The following is a 15,300-nucleotide window of genomic DNA, read 5'->3' as shown; positions in this document are numbered from 1 at the left end:
TACCCAACTGTAGGGCACCAGATATGTGAATTAGGGGTTTTAACTGAATTTATGTACAGTAAAGTTCACAGTGAGAACTCTGATGTGTTAGCACATAACAATGATTATGTGTCTAATAAACACGTAATCCAGGCAATATCTGGCTCTGAAATGAGATTAATGTGAGCTTCACTGATAGCTGCACTTTCATATACTGGTCAAGTCATACCCAAAGTATCATATTTAGTTATCACTGTGATTTGAGAAAGGAACTAGATAAAATGAAACATAGCTAGAGGGATGAAGAAAGAGATTATGATTAAGAATCCTAACAACATTAGTAAAATGGCAATTCTTAATACTTGTTGAGCAATTATTATATACCATGCATAGTTCTATGAGGTTAACATATATTACTTTAAATTTTACAAAATCCTATAAATAGGAATTACATTTATCTTCATTTTATAGAGAAGAAAATAGACATATTAAGTAGCTTATACAAGCTCACCAGAGAGTAGGTAGTAAAATGAGAATTTTACTTTAGACAATTCACTTTGGGGTCCTGAACTCTTGGCCACTTACCGCCTATCCATCCATTCAATTACTTTGCCCCTAATTGCATGCTAGGCACTGAAGTAAGGAATATACAAGTGAATAATAAGTAAGATTCTTTGCCATCAATTTATATTCCAATAGAAGAGATGAGATTTTTTTTAGCAAACAAATAATTAAATAAAAATTAATAATGAGTCAATAAAGGAAGGAAACAAAGTACTATGACAGAATAACAGGTAAAATGTGTATCGGTAGTACAGAAGTAGAGACTTTTAAATGGAACTCAAAGAGCAAGAGCTTGTTAGATAAAGGAAGAGTGGGAGAACATACAAAGTAGATGTTTGTCCAAAGGCTTTGGCAGGTCTAGAAGCTAAAGGAAAAAAACATTCAGGTGCCAGTGAATAGAGACAGAGGAAGATGGGTGAGACGAGGATAGAAAGACAGCAATGGTCAGATTATGTCTGACCTTATAAACTATGAAAAAAAGTTTGAATTTATGTTTCTAAATGCAAATGAGAAGCCACTGCAAGTTGTTTAGTGGACTAACAACATGATTAAATTCACATTTTGCTTTTATTAACATGTCAAAAATTGACTGAAGAGGAAAAACCTTCATGAAGCTAATATTGTGATGGGGTAAGACAGATGATTAGCCAAGTAAATGAGTTAGGGAGAAATATGAAAAATGAAGAGGAGAGTACTAGGGAAGAGAGTACTAAGCTCATAGAAATTATGTTTGAGTCATTACTTGAAGGCACTAGTCTAATAATTCGTGAAGATTTCATGAGGTACAATATTGGCCTTCTGCATAAGATACAGACCCTATTTTAAATACTTTACAGCCACTTCTGGCAAGTAATTTCAATTTTCTGGGCCTCCATCTTTCCATATTCATTTGCTGTTACCTCCTTTTCCCCCCTCACTGTTGGAGAGACGACAGTGCCTTTTCCTAGTCACTCTTTTGCCCAAGTGGCCTTCCCTTCCCACCTTCTCTGCTCCTCCATACTAGGTTAATATGTGACTTTTATTATACAATATTTTTTCTAATGAAATATTTTTTTATAAAATAGCAGCCTTATTGATATAATTCAATACCACAGAATTTATACAACAAAAGTAGACAACTGAATGTATTTTTTTATTCACAAAGTTGGGCAAACATTACAACAACCAATTCTGGAATATTTTATCACCCCAAAAGAAACACTGCACCATTAGCAGTCACTCTAATTTGACATTAATCCCCTCAGCTTTCATTTCTCTTGGGTATATACTTAGGAGTGGAATTACTGGGTCATAGGATTACTCTATGTTGAACATTTATTGCCAGACTGTTTTCCAAAGCACCTTCCCTACTTTACAATCCTACCAGCAGCATTTGAGAGTTCTAACTTCTCTACATCCTTTTAAACAATTATTAGTCTCTTTTGGATTACAGCCATCCTAGGAGGTATGAAGTGGCATCTCATTTTGGTTTTGGTATATATTTCTCTGATAGCTTATGATATTGAGCATGTTTTCGTGTGTTTATTCACTATCTATATATCTTCTCTGAAGAAATGTTGATTATTTGCTTGTTTTAAAATTGGGTTGTCTTTAAAAATTTTTTTTTTTAGTTGCAGATGGACACCATGCCTTTATTTTATTTATTTATGTGGTTATGAGGATGAACCCAGTGCCTCACATAAACTAGGCAAGTGCTCTACCAGTGAGCCACAACCTCAGCCCTAAAATTGGGTTATCTTTTATTACTAAATTGTTAATTTATTTTATATATCCTGATACAAGTTTCTTATCAGATACATGATTTACAAAAACTTTCTCCCATCCTGTGGATTGTCTTTTCATTGTCTTGATAGTGTCCTTTGAACCTTAGAAGTGTAGGAGTAATGTTCAGTTTATTTTCTATTTTGGGTATTGGGCTTTCGATGTTATATCTAAGAAATCATTGCTAACCCAAGGTGACAGAGAGTAATAGCTATGTATTTGCTATGAGTCTTTTAAGTTTAACACTTATACTTATCTTTCCATTAGTTTTGAATTAATTTTTATATATAAAATGAGGTGGGGAATCCAATTTCATTCTTTTTTTCTTTTGCTTTTTTTCTTTGGTGCTGATGATCGAATCAAGGGTTAAGCACGTACTCTGTCATTGAGATATATCTGCAGCTCTCCTAACTTCATTTTTAGTGGGTATTCAGTTTTCCCAGTGCCATTTATTGAAAAGACTATACTTTCCTAATTGAATTTTCTTATTATCCTTGTTGAAAAATCAATTGACTACAAATATGTAGAATCTTTTTGACCCCTCTCCTACTAGAGGAGGCCTCCCTCTCCACTTAGCCGTCATTGCATTTAACCTCCTCACCAGTTTATAAGAGTTGTGAGAAAAAAATAAATAAATAATAAATAAATAAACTTGGGGATGGGGCACCAGGGATTAAACTCAGGGGCACTCAACCACTAAGCCACATCCCCAGACTTGTGTTGTAATCTATTTAGAGACAGGATCTCACCTGTTGCTGAGGCTGGCTTTGAACTCACAATCCTCCTGCCTCAGCCTCCTGAGCTGCAAGGATTACAGGCGTGTGTCACTGCACCTGGCCAATAAATGTATTTTATTTCTCATTGCAGTCCTTGTGCTTATTTATTATATGTGACATAAAATATTATCAATGTCTACTATTTAAATAGATGAATGCATAGAAATAAGATAATTATCCTCAGCTTACCCACAGTTGAATCATCTATAAAATGAGGAAATGAACTAAGTGATTAGTCTTTTTGGCTTTTTTACATCAAGGCATCATTCTTTATTTTCTGACACTGTCTCTTCAATCCTTTACACATGGCCATCGAAATAGGAGAGACTAAAAATATAAGTTGCCTTCTTTAAAAAAAATATTTTTGCAGTTCTGGGGATCAAACCTCAGGGTCTCTCACATTTTAGACAAATGGTCTGCCACTGAGATACATCTCCAACCAACCTCATAGATTTTATTGCTGTAGCTAAAAAACATCTCTTAAAAAACTCCAAGCTACCAACAATAGTTGTAGGAGAGAAGGGGTTATATCAATCATAGTTTTAAGAAGCCTATTGTTGGGCTGGCTAGTAGCTCAGTGGTAGAGCACTTGCTTTCATGTATAAGGCACTGGGTTTGATCCTTAACACCATATAAAAAATTAAATAAAATAAAGGTATTATATTCATGTACAACTAAAAAATAATAAAAATAAAATTTAAAAAAGAAGTCTATTGTTGAGTTACCCTTCTGAAAATACTGATGGATTATGCTGATGGATCCATGGTCATGGTTGCCTCTTCTGAGTTATCGTCGATTTTGAAGAAGCATACGTAGAAGCATAAGTCCAATTCTTCTTAGTGTAAATATTTTTATAATGCCTTCTTCTAAAATCTTTCCCATTTTCTCCTCCCTACTATTTTCCTTTTCCTCTACTAGTCTCTCCTTGATTTTATAGCTAGGCAATTATGGGTTCCTTCTTGCTCTTCTTAGCTGTTGAAGTAAGACTAAGGTATTTCAAATTCAGCATTTAAACACTTCAAACTTTAGTCTCTGCCCAAGAACAATCATACTTTTTGGTTACAGATTAGTAAGATATAAAAAGGTATGTATTCACATGTAGATTTTAAAGTATAGATTTAGATATTTTATCTATCCATTAGTTTGTCTTAATGCTATAATTTGGATCTTAAGTATTCCCCCAAAGCCCATATGTTAAAGGCTTAGTGTCCAATGTGGTATTATTGAGAGGTGGTGGAACTTTTAAGATGAGAGGTGAGAGGTCTTCTGGTCACTAGGGGTGTGTCCTTGAAGGGGATATTGGGACCCTATTGTCTCCTTCTTTTTCTCTTCTTGACATGAGGTATGTGATTTTTTTTTTTTTCCTGCCATGTGCTTCCACCATGATGTGCTGCTTTGCTATAGGCCTAAACCAGTGGGAATAACCAATCATGGATGGAAGCCTTTAAAACTATTGAGTCACAATTAACCCTTTCTCTGTATAAGCTCATTATTTCAGGTACATACTATAGTAAAGGATAGCTGATGAAACACTTGACTCATTTTTTAGGCTAAAACATATCTGGTTCTTGTTATAAACACTTGTATGGCTTAAATCACTATACACATCTGACAGCTCTTATTCTATATAAATTTAGGTGGAAAGATAAGTTGAAAAAACACTCTAAAGTTTCTTCTAATACAAACAAAGAAATGACAATTGCCTCTCGATTTGAGTAAATTCGAATTTCTATGCAGAAAATTCTGACAAGCTGAAGAAGAGTCTAACAGAAAATACAGCATTTGCAATGAGGGGACAATCTTTTCAAGTGGAACAATTCTTTCTCCTCCATCTTCTTACAGTCTCCCTAAAAGTTTATTTTTACCTCCCTCTTCCCCTTGACTGTTATTCTCTTTAAAAAGATATGAGTATGTTAACAGGAACTTCCAATCACAGTTTGACTTATGAAGATGGCTAATGCTACTACTTGCATGACTTATCATGGAGAGAGAGATGACAGAAATTCAGTTGTAAGTGGACAGATACCACACAAAGAAGAGCTTTCCATTCTTCATAGGGAGCTCCAGAAATTCTCAGGGATGGAAGAAGGCAGGCCAGAAATAAAGACCTTGCAGCTTTCTTATCTTTTCCCTAAATACCTAACTTATCTAATTAAGTAGAGATGCTAATACCTAAAAGGATAACACAAAATTGACCATCTGTTAATAAGAGTACTATGAAAATCTAAACACACTGGAATTTATTAATAATCAAGAGCATCCTAGAGTTGTACCTAGAATCTCTGTCTACGGCAGTATGTTTGGATTTCAGTGAGGGTCAGGGAAATGTGATGAGAGATGACAAATCTCTAAGGAAATTAAAATCTGCTTTTTTTTTTGATTATTAAAAAAATGTAATATGATTACATTCTGGTTCATTTGTGTCCAGAACTGTCACAGAATTTCATTCCATGGCTGTATTTATAAGAGTACAGATGAGAACAGAAAGTAAAAGCAATACCTATTAATGATGCATTTTAAAAATAAAAGTCTACTGATATATTCCCTATAACCATGAGTTCACACATATGAGAAACTCTGGCCAAGAATAATTAATTCCATAAGTTTTGCAAAAGCTGCCTACCCCCAAATTCCATTCACAGTTTGCTGGTACTTATAATATTTCCAGTAGAATTGAATTTTTAATTTAGAATGAGGCTTCAATTCCTATTGAAAATTAAATGTTGTCTGTCCTGTAATTAAATTCAATTGTTTAAAAAGTTAGATATTTTATTGTTTCATTATTAACAATAATGAAAATACAATCTACAGTTGCTGACAACAGTAAAAATATATTCTTACAATCTTACAGAAGACTCATTTTTATAAAATGAGAGCAAAGAACTGGAAAACATGAAATGACACTTGAGACTCCATGTAATTTTATTGATTTTATTAATACTTAATTCATAATTAAGAGGGGCTGAAAAATATTTCCTATTTCTAGAAATATAAGAATTCAGAACTAGAGAAAGCCTTAACCATCATTTGTCTAAGCTTCTCAGATCACTAGGAAAGAAACTGAGGCTCTGTGAATTATGCCTAGAAAGTTAGTTGTGAAGCCAAAGCAAGAAATCAAGTCTTTGGGTTGGGAGTGTAGCTCAGTGGTAGAATATATGTTCAACATGTGCTGGTCCTGCATTTGATCACCAGCACCCCCCACCTCCCTGAAAAAAAAAAAAAAAGAAAGAAAGAAAGAAAGGAAAGAAAAGTCAAGTCTTTGGACCCATGGTTCATAGGTAAAGAAGTATCTAGTATAATCTGTGTTTCATCTAATTGTCAATTCTGTATGTATAGGAAACTAATCCTACTTGACTCTAACATTCATAATAAAATGATATTTTACTGAATGTTATCTGAAATTTGAAAATTTAAAAATTTTCCACCAGATGTGGTGGTGTGCACCTATAGTCCTAGCTATTTGGGAGGCTGAGGCAGGAAATCACTTGAGCCCAAGAGTTAGGGATTAGCTCAGGCAACACAGGTAAGACTCCTCAAGAAAAGGGAAGGGGATTCTAGGAGTGTAGCTTAGTGGTACAGTGCTTGCTCAGCACCTAAGAGGCCTTGAGGAACAAAAAGAAACAAAGAACAAAAACAAAACAACCCTGTTCTCCATTACGCAGAGAATAATACAAAGGAAATGAAAAACAGATGCAAACATTCTCAAAATGTAATATGACTTTTGTGCCTGACTATAGGCCTGGAGTATGTTATAAACAGGAAAATTATACTGAGATTCTGAGAATTGTAGAAACCCACTTTCTATAGGAAATAACAAAGATGTGACACTTGAGATATTGAAGTCAGTTATTAAAGAATGGAAAGATACAAATGTTCTTTGAAAGCATCCTCTTTCATTATTGTTCCCTATTCCTTTGCTTAAGCTCCCATGTTGGGCTTTCTAAACAAATGTCTTCCTCTCCTGGCTATGCTGGGCTATGTCATGACCTGGGCTACATCATAATCATCCCACAGGACATCATCTTTCCCTCTTCTAAATCCCCAGACCTTTTGTATTTGCTGATAGTTACTATTTTCCCTTTGACATGTATTTAATTGCACATCTGTGTTGTGTACTCCCTTTTGACAGAAATTCATTATAAACCTCACAATGCACATAATATATTGTTGTTGAATTAAAGCAACAAGTGAAGTTTAGTGCAAAATTTATAATATTGTTTCAAAATTTATAATATTGTTTTCTTCAAAATTTCACCTATTATAACTTTCCTTTAAAAGTACACATAAATGACCATATTAAAATGATCACTATGAAGAGTAAGAAGCAACATAGAAAAATGCTTAAAATAATATTATAAGCTAAAAAAGGAAAAGCCAAAATTATACCTAGGATGTATTTACTACTTGCAAATATTACATATGCATATGTACAAAAAGTGGAAGGTAAAAGAGAAAGATGAAAACAATTTGCTTTATTGCATGATAAAATTATTGCCTTCTGTTAATGTGTTTATGTTTATACAATAAACATTGTTTTAAACTATGTACACATGTAATAATTAGTAATATTAACACTGGATATTGGTACTAATATTTCTGGGCTATACGAAAAGCAGATGTAGCTGTCCTATTTCTAGTGCCTCTTAGTTCTGAGCTGCATGGACACCTTCAAAGAACTTTTGCCACCTGATAGCTATCAGAATTGAAGAGTTGGTACCTATAAGATTGGGAGGATAGCCTGATAAGTCAAAATAAGCATGTGATATTTTTTAAAAGACTGAAAAGTTTATCATCCATTGAAATTGAAAGCACAGTAAAAATTACATTTATTTAGGAACAGCAATAGAACCTTATGTTCCTTAAAATACAAAAGTATTCTGAGAGTTCACAGTTTATATTCCTATGCAAAGGCAAACATTTCCAAATATTTATTCCATAAGCATATTATTTCTAAAAGGGTATATTTTGTTTCCTATTTGTGCCTGTATCCTCTAAATAGACATAGGTTGATATTTTAAGATATATTGTTTCTGCTTATCTATTCCATTTTTTAAAAATAAATTATTATGGGGAATAGAATTATCATCTTTCCTAGAAAATCCAATTACAAGTAAAAATTAGCAGTCTCTTTTTTGAGCATATGAACTTATACATAATGTTTCTATGAATATATATATATACTACCACCAAAAACAACTGCTCAAATCATTAGCAAGTATTAAATGCTAGATGCCCCAAGAATCTCCAATTTTGAATCATTCACTGGATTGATTTGGAACTATTCCCTTGCATTAAAAATAATATATCAAACTCACTTTTTTACTGTTAAATTTTGTGATTTTACCAACACAATGATGACTTAAAATGGAAGAAACTGACTTGGCATGATGTTTAAGAAAAATAACAAGTTCAATAATTTAAGACTTTTGTTAAGTAGAGTTATTTAAAACTATTTTCATAATCCAATAAATTCTTTTTTGTCACTCAAGTATTGCCCAGGACAGGAACAAAAGAAATTGACTTATTAGACATACACCAAGCTGAAGAAATTTCTTAGATTTCTTGGTTAGGCTGTGATAAGAACACAAATTTATATAAGTATGTTTAACAATGCTTCAGGGCATACTTAGAGAAAATGCTATTAAAAAAAAGAGCTTTATTGCATCACACATGGAACCAGATTCTCCCTATCATGGGCTGTATCCAGCACGAAGTTCACACTACATTAATTTGCACTTGTCGATATGCTGTTTTGCAAGTATTCTCAAGACATGTTCAAATGTGTATTCTGACTCCTCAACTAGAATATAAACTCCCTAAGGGCAGGACCTGGTCTTCTAGTTATTACTCTTCACCCTGTCCCAGTGTCTAGAATATTGGTCTGGGAAAGCCACGCCCTTGGGAACTGCTGTCATTTGAATGAAGATCAGGGACAGGAATGTGCTAAGCCTACAGCACTGAAAGAGGGTGTGAAGAACACTGGAGAGCAGCTCTGTCATCACCAGGACCAAGTGATTACATGTGCCAAAGGCATGCCCAAGTGGCCCCCTCCCAGTCATTTTGTAGAGAGAGAAGTGAGACTGTAGGTGGTAGCTGATAAGTCTCTGAAGTCTAGCTCTTGAGAATCCATCCATTATCTCAGCCTTTTGAAGAGAGGATACAGCTTTACAGACACAAAGCAGAGAATAAAAACGAATAAGATTTTACTTTAATCTGTAGGTGCTAGTTACTAGTAGAAAAGACTAACACTGCTATTATTCATGTTTAACAGGATGATCTATTGCTAGAATATTTCTAGAATCAAATAGAAGACAATGGACATCAGCAGTCCATAGCTGGGTCTTTAAGTAAGTCACACTGTTGCTAATATTTAAAATAAAAAATTTCAGGGAAGAAAGTCCCATGGACTGTGGCAGCAATCTATGTCAATCTTCTCACTGTCAGAAAAGGCTTATTTCAGACTGACTATTGTGGTTTCCAGTTGCTGTGATTAAATTGCTTTCTTCTTGTTATTTCCGGATTGAAGATCAAGATCAGGTGATCTTGAAAGAATCTGTCAAATCCTTGAAGACAGTGAAGCAATGTTTCAATCTTTTCTAACTAAAGGGGTATAATTCTTTATTTTTATTCCTTTTATTTCTCTGGCCTTAAATCAGACTAACTTTTAGAACTTTCAGGATTTCCTCTCATCTTTACACAGAGCCATAGAAAGTAGAGGTACTTTTTCCAAAAGTTCAATTAAGTCCATTGAATTTAGGCAATAATTCCTGTGTTGATACATCACATACTTGAAGTCAGTATTAGAATGCTGCATCATACTGATATAGATATGAGCAATTCTCAAATCCTTTTAGGCCCTAATTTTTCCAGGAAAAAAATTCTGAACTATTTCATTTGTATAGGTGCTCTACTCTTAAATATTTCTTTGATTACTCTATGAAGACAATTTTTTAAAAAAATTTTAATATTTATTTGGTTTTTTTAGTTTTTCGGTGGACATAACATCTTTGTGTTTGTATGTGGTGCTGAGGATCGAACCCGGGCTGCACACATGCCAGGCGAGCGCGCTACCGCTTGAGCCACATCCCCAGCCCTATGAAGACAATTTTGAACTTAAGTGCTTCCTACTCAATGATTGCTGCATCTCCAGGTTATTATATGACACTAGTAAGAAAAGCTATATCATCAGTCTATTCTTTGAAAAATAAAGTTGAAAACTTTAAAATGAAATTATAAGTTAAAAATAATAATGTACTTTATAACTTCTTCAAAACCATGTACATATTAATCCATATCATAATAAGATAATGATATAACAGATAGTGATACATTGAGTTGGTAATGCCATTAGATGATTAAGAGACCAGGGATGTTGGACATTTATTGTACTATAAAACATTCTAAAGCCATCAAGTTATAATTTAAGACTGATAGGTCTTCAAACACAAAGTTTGGCATTCCAGTAAGGCAGAGAAAACTTTAAAAATAGTTATATTTCCATACCCAGAGAAAGGGTTAGCAAACTTTTTTTTTTTTTTTTTTTTTTGTTAAAGGGTTACATAATAAATGTTTCCAGCTTTGTGGGCTGTATGGTCTCTGCCACATCTCCTTAACTCTGCTGTTCTATCAGGAAAGCAGCAGTAGGCACTATGTAAACAATGTAGCTGTTCTAATAAAACCCTGTTTGTAAAAAGAGTCATCAAGACAGATTTGGCCTGTTGGCTGTAGTTAACTCACACTCCTTTAAGTATGCATGGGCATGTTAAATAGATATAAATGTCTGAATAAGTAAATGGGAGTATATCTAAGTGCATTACTTTACCAAATCTGCCTCTCCCTGTAGGCATGACAGCTTCCTGGGTACATGATCAATGTCATCACACTGGTACTATTTAGAAAGGTTCTACAATTGCAGCTTAGATCTCTGTGGTCAATGTCTTGAAATTCTTGTGATTTTATCTTGGATGTGTTTTGTCAGCAAAGTCTGATGGGACAATAGAATCTCAGCTCATATGTGTGGTCTCTTTCCCCTGTCTCACTTCAACCCTAGGGCAGACTTTACAAATGTGTTCTCTCCAGTTTTTTCTTTCTTTCCTGCCTTTCCCTTGCTACTGATGCTGCCCTCCATCCAGGGTGGGACCAGGTGATGTCAGTGGATGAGGCGTATGTTCTGTTATTGCCCCTCACAGCAGTCTGGATTTGAGCTTCCCCTTGGGGCAGGGTGATGGCTTGAGTGTATACACACTGGCACACTATTCCTGTCCCAGCCTGGCAGCACCACACACAATTAGTGGACTCAGTGCAGAACCTCTTGCCTATCCCTGATCCAGGAACTACATGTGTTCCAGTGTAGAGATTGTAATCTGTAAGGGGGTCACCTGTCTGACCTCCCTGTAATAGGGAGATTGACTTCCCCCAATTCCTCACTAGAGTATGATGTTTAGGTCCTGTGGCTGGAGGAAACCAGAACCCAGAAACGTATTGGCCGCATATGTGCCTCTTAGTCACAGGGTACCTGCAAGAAGTCTACACTCCCCTATGTGTATCCCTGTACTGGAGAAAACTTGAAATTAAATAGCACATAAAAAACCAAAGGGTTGGCAAAGCTAAGAAGAAAGAAAGAAGTTTTATATTTTAGTCACTTTAACATCAGTTTTTCCTGCTTTCTAAACAAAGAGGTTTGTATTTTCACTGTGCATCAGGCCCTGATGAAAGATTTGCAGCTATAAAAGATTAGCTTTGAAATTCATTTACCGAAATGGATACAGACACAGAAAATTCCACATCCACATTTCTCATTTCAGATTAATCAACCCCTACAATGCCATGGCTTCCTGCAATACTTCTAAATATTAACTATTAAGGCTTTGAAATGATGTATTTTGGGTTTTAGACTCCAAGGAGCTCCTTTTGGGACATGATCATGAATTCTGCATGGTAGCCATTTCCTCAAATAGTTTGCGAGTAGATTAATTCGTATTCCTTAAGAATAATAAGTAATTTTATAAATATAAAGCAAAGTCAAATGTTACATATGAAATATAATAAACAACAAGGAAAGTTAAAATTTTACTCACAGCTGCCTTTAAATCCCTTTAAAGAAGACAGTACTGTAGTATTTACATATATAAAAACATGCCTATTTTCCTGATTTGAAAAAAACCTTTTTGAGGCAAATAATTTTAAAAATTAACTGGACATTATTTGACATTAAGGGATCTTCTTTTTTAAAATAACTTAACCTTTATTTTATTATTTATTTATTTTTATGTGGTGCTGAGGATTGAACCCAGGGCCTCACTTATGCTAGGCAAGGGCTCTACCACTGAGCCACAACCCCAGCTCAACATATTAAAGCATTTGGTTTATTTGCTGAAATAATGCCAGAGTGATTATATTAAAAACATCATTAATTAATGAATACTAAAGTATTTGTGGGCAAAATAACAAATACAGTGTCTGAGATTAAATTCAAATATTTCTGCAAAAAGAACAGGTGGAGAAAGAAGACAGGGAAAGAGGAAGTTGGAAAAGAAAATGATGGTGACAAAAGTTGAAGGTGGCAACTATAAACACAAAGGAATTGAGAGAAAAAAAATCTGAAATAGATGGAATGGGGTTGGTAAATGATAAACACAGGTGATGAAAATGCAGGGATTCATTCTAATATTCCTTTTGCCCTCATTTGTTTTAAAATTCCCATGAAAGTGTGTGTATATATACCTGTTGCCTACGAAAAGTTCTGATAAAAATCTAAAAACCAAGTCACAGATTTTTCATTTTCCTCTGTATCAAAGGTTTTATTGTTATTGTTGTTGTTGTTGTTGTTGTGTGTGTGTGCTTGCTTTTTTGGTGTAAGAAACATCTTTTGAGTCTGACCATTCTCTAAGATCAAAAATACAAAGGAGATAAGAAGGATAAACTGCCCATGGATTGTGACACAATATAAAAACAGAAAAGAAGAAAGCGGGTGGAAGAAACTGTCATTGTTACTCTCCTAACCTTTCCTTCTAATTATGCCAGAGTCAAGACTCAGCTCACAAGGAAAATTATTTTGGTGGTCAACCATTTGTCCTATTTTGTAGACATTAAAAAAGCTCTTGTTCTCACTACATTCCAATCTCACAGTTTCCTACCTACTTTAAAAACCTATCAAGTGGTCACATTAACTATATGAATAAAATGACTAAATTATAAAGACACCTGTTTGCAAGTTAAGAGATGGTCTTCTTGTTATGCTGAATTATATGATATATAATACTTTAAAATTAAATATACTTTATATTATTCTAGGTATTTCATATAAATGCTCAACATGTCCAGCTTTTAAAAGTTAAATGTAAATTTCTCTCTTGAGTGCAGATGGTGGCCAAGCAAAATAGCTCTTTGGTCTTACAGACAGAAGGTCAGGTCATGGCTGAAAGACCAAAGAACAATTGCTGCTTTGCTACTCCAAATCATCCAGGGAATGAGACACCACTACTCTCTTTTCTAAAACTGTCTATTCAATACAAAATAGTTACAAAGAGTACCTATAAGATTTCCTCAACATTCTGTCCCAGAAAAAATGGTAACAAGTACATCACATCACAAATATCTGTTCACAGATTTTATTCCTAGCTAGTAACCTTAGGCATATCTCCATCTAAAAATGTATCACTAAAAATAATTATGAAAATTGTTAATAGTTCACTATTATCAGAAAATGTTTGCAAATGAAAACTTCTATGAAATCCTGCAACTTCAGCCTTTATATTATTACTGGTTAATTAGAATGAAATGTAGTGCTAAAGACAAATATTACAAATACTTTTAAACAAGTTATTCATGTATAGGTAATATTTTGCTTGTATTACTCCTTTTTTGTTCCTCTAAAACATTATACTGCAATTTAAAATAGCTCAGAGGCTCTTTGCTTCTGTATTTTCCCAGTTAGTCCAAAATATTATGCTGGCAGAATGCCCTATAATATAAAAGGTATTTCATAATGCTAGTAAGTATGTTAATATAACTTGAAAATTATAATACATTAGGAAAGAAAGTTCTCTCTTTCTGACTCAGTAATCCAAGGCCTTCAGTCCCTAATAGAAAGCATTTTCCATTCCACTATCAGGCACGCCCTCAACTGGATGAAATGAAACAGTTGCTTTATTTGTATATGTTAACAATAAAAAATCCTCTAGACATGTAAAACTTGTTCTAACACTTTGATTATAGTGGTAAAAAAAAGAAGAATTTTATTTTGATTGTCTACATTTTAATATATTAATAAGAATTTCAGTCACAACTTGAACAATTTTTGTATTATCACTTCCATTTTTAATATTCAATGGTCTTTAGGTCATCTGTAATAAATAGTTAATTGGGCTGAAAGGGAAAATATGATAAAAGCCTTGAGTTAGAAATGTATTTGAAAAAAACTTACTTGGAGCTATATACTTCTGATTTATAGTGATTCCTTTAAGATACTGACAGTAAGAACTCAAACTTATTTTTTAATAGAATAAATAAAGCCTGATTTCATTGGACATGAAGAATACAAATCTTCAATGTCCTTTACTATAACATAAAAATAGAAAATGAAAAGCCAGCTTATTAGAACTGCCTCTCTAAAAACTTTATCCACATGGTCAATTAAAATTGGAGTCTCTGTATGATCTCAACAAAGTTACAACATAAAACATCTGTTCAACTGAAATCGAAGTAAGTGGCACTCCCGCCCAACATTTCTAATTTCACAGTATTTAGGCTTCCTGAGCAAACGTATTCATGATTATCTTAGTTAAAACTGGATTTTCTCTGCCAACAATCAATTTGATTGACATATTTACATATCAACTCATCTCATCTTACAAATTTTAAACTTTTTCATTTAAAATTGGATGCAAGTTGGCATCTTTCAAGAACTTTACGTATATTTTAGGTTCAAACTCTGCATTAGAACATTTCTTAAACTTTTGTAAGTAATAGATATACATATCCAAATGTATATTTATGACCTGTCAAATTGGAATTTTATATGCATGCAGTTGTATTCTCACCATTTCATGTGAAAGGTGATAATTTTAGGCAACTATAAATGAACTTCTTTTAATAGTATAAACTGGATCATTGCATTAGTTAGAAACAATGTAACAGAAATAAATAATTTAGGGATAACACCATCAACTTCAGAAAGAATGTTAGTTATTAACTTTAATTGCTGCTTATTCTTGTGTCA

At 33.7% G+C, this 15,300-nt stretch overlaps 1 protein-coding gene across 5 annotated transcripts in view; it reads right to left on the bottom strand.

The window, feature by feature from the left end:
- Window positions 1–15,300, bottom strand: part of Sdccag8 (SHH signaling and ciliogenesis regulator SDCCAG8) — a 233,922-nt gene that overhangs the window by 142,587 nt on the left and 76,035 nt on the right. The gene's annotated exons all lie outside the window — the stretch shown is intronic.

The sequence above is a fragment of the Callospermophilus lateralis genome, chromosome 13, assembly GCF_048772815.1.
Source record: "Callospermophilus lateralis isolate mCalLat2 chromosome 13, mCalLat2.hap1, whole genome shotgun sequence".
In the NCBI taxonomy this organism is placed as follows: Eukaryota; Metazoa; Chordata; class Mammalia; order Rodentia; family Sciuridae; genus Callospermophilus; species Callospermophilus lateralis.
Note: the sequence above shows the minus strand (reverse complement) of the source record. Positions and strands in the feature narration are given on the sequence as shown.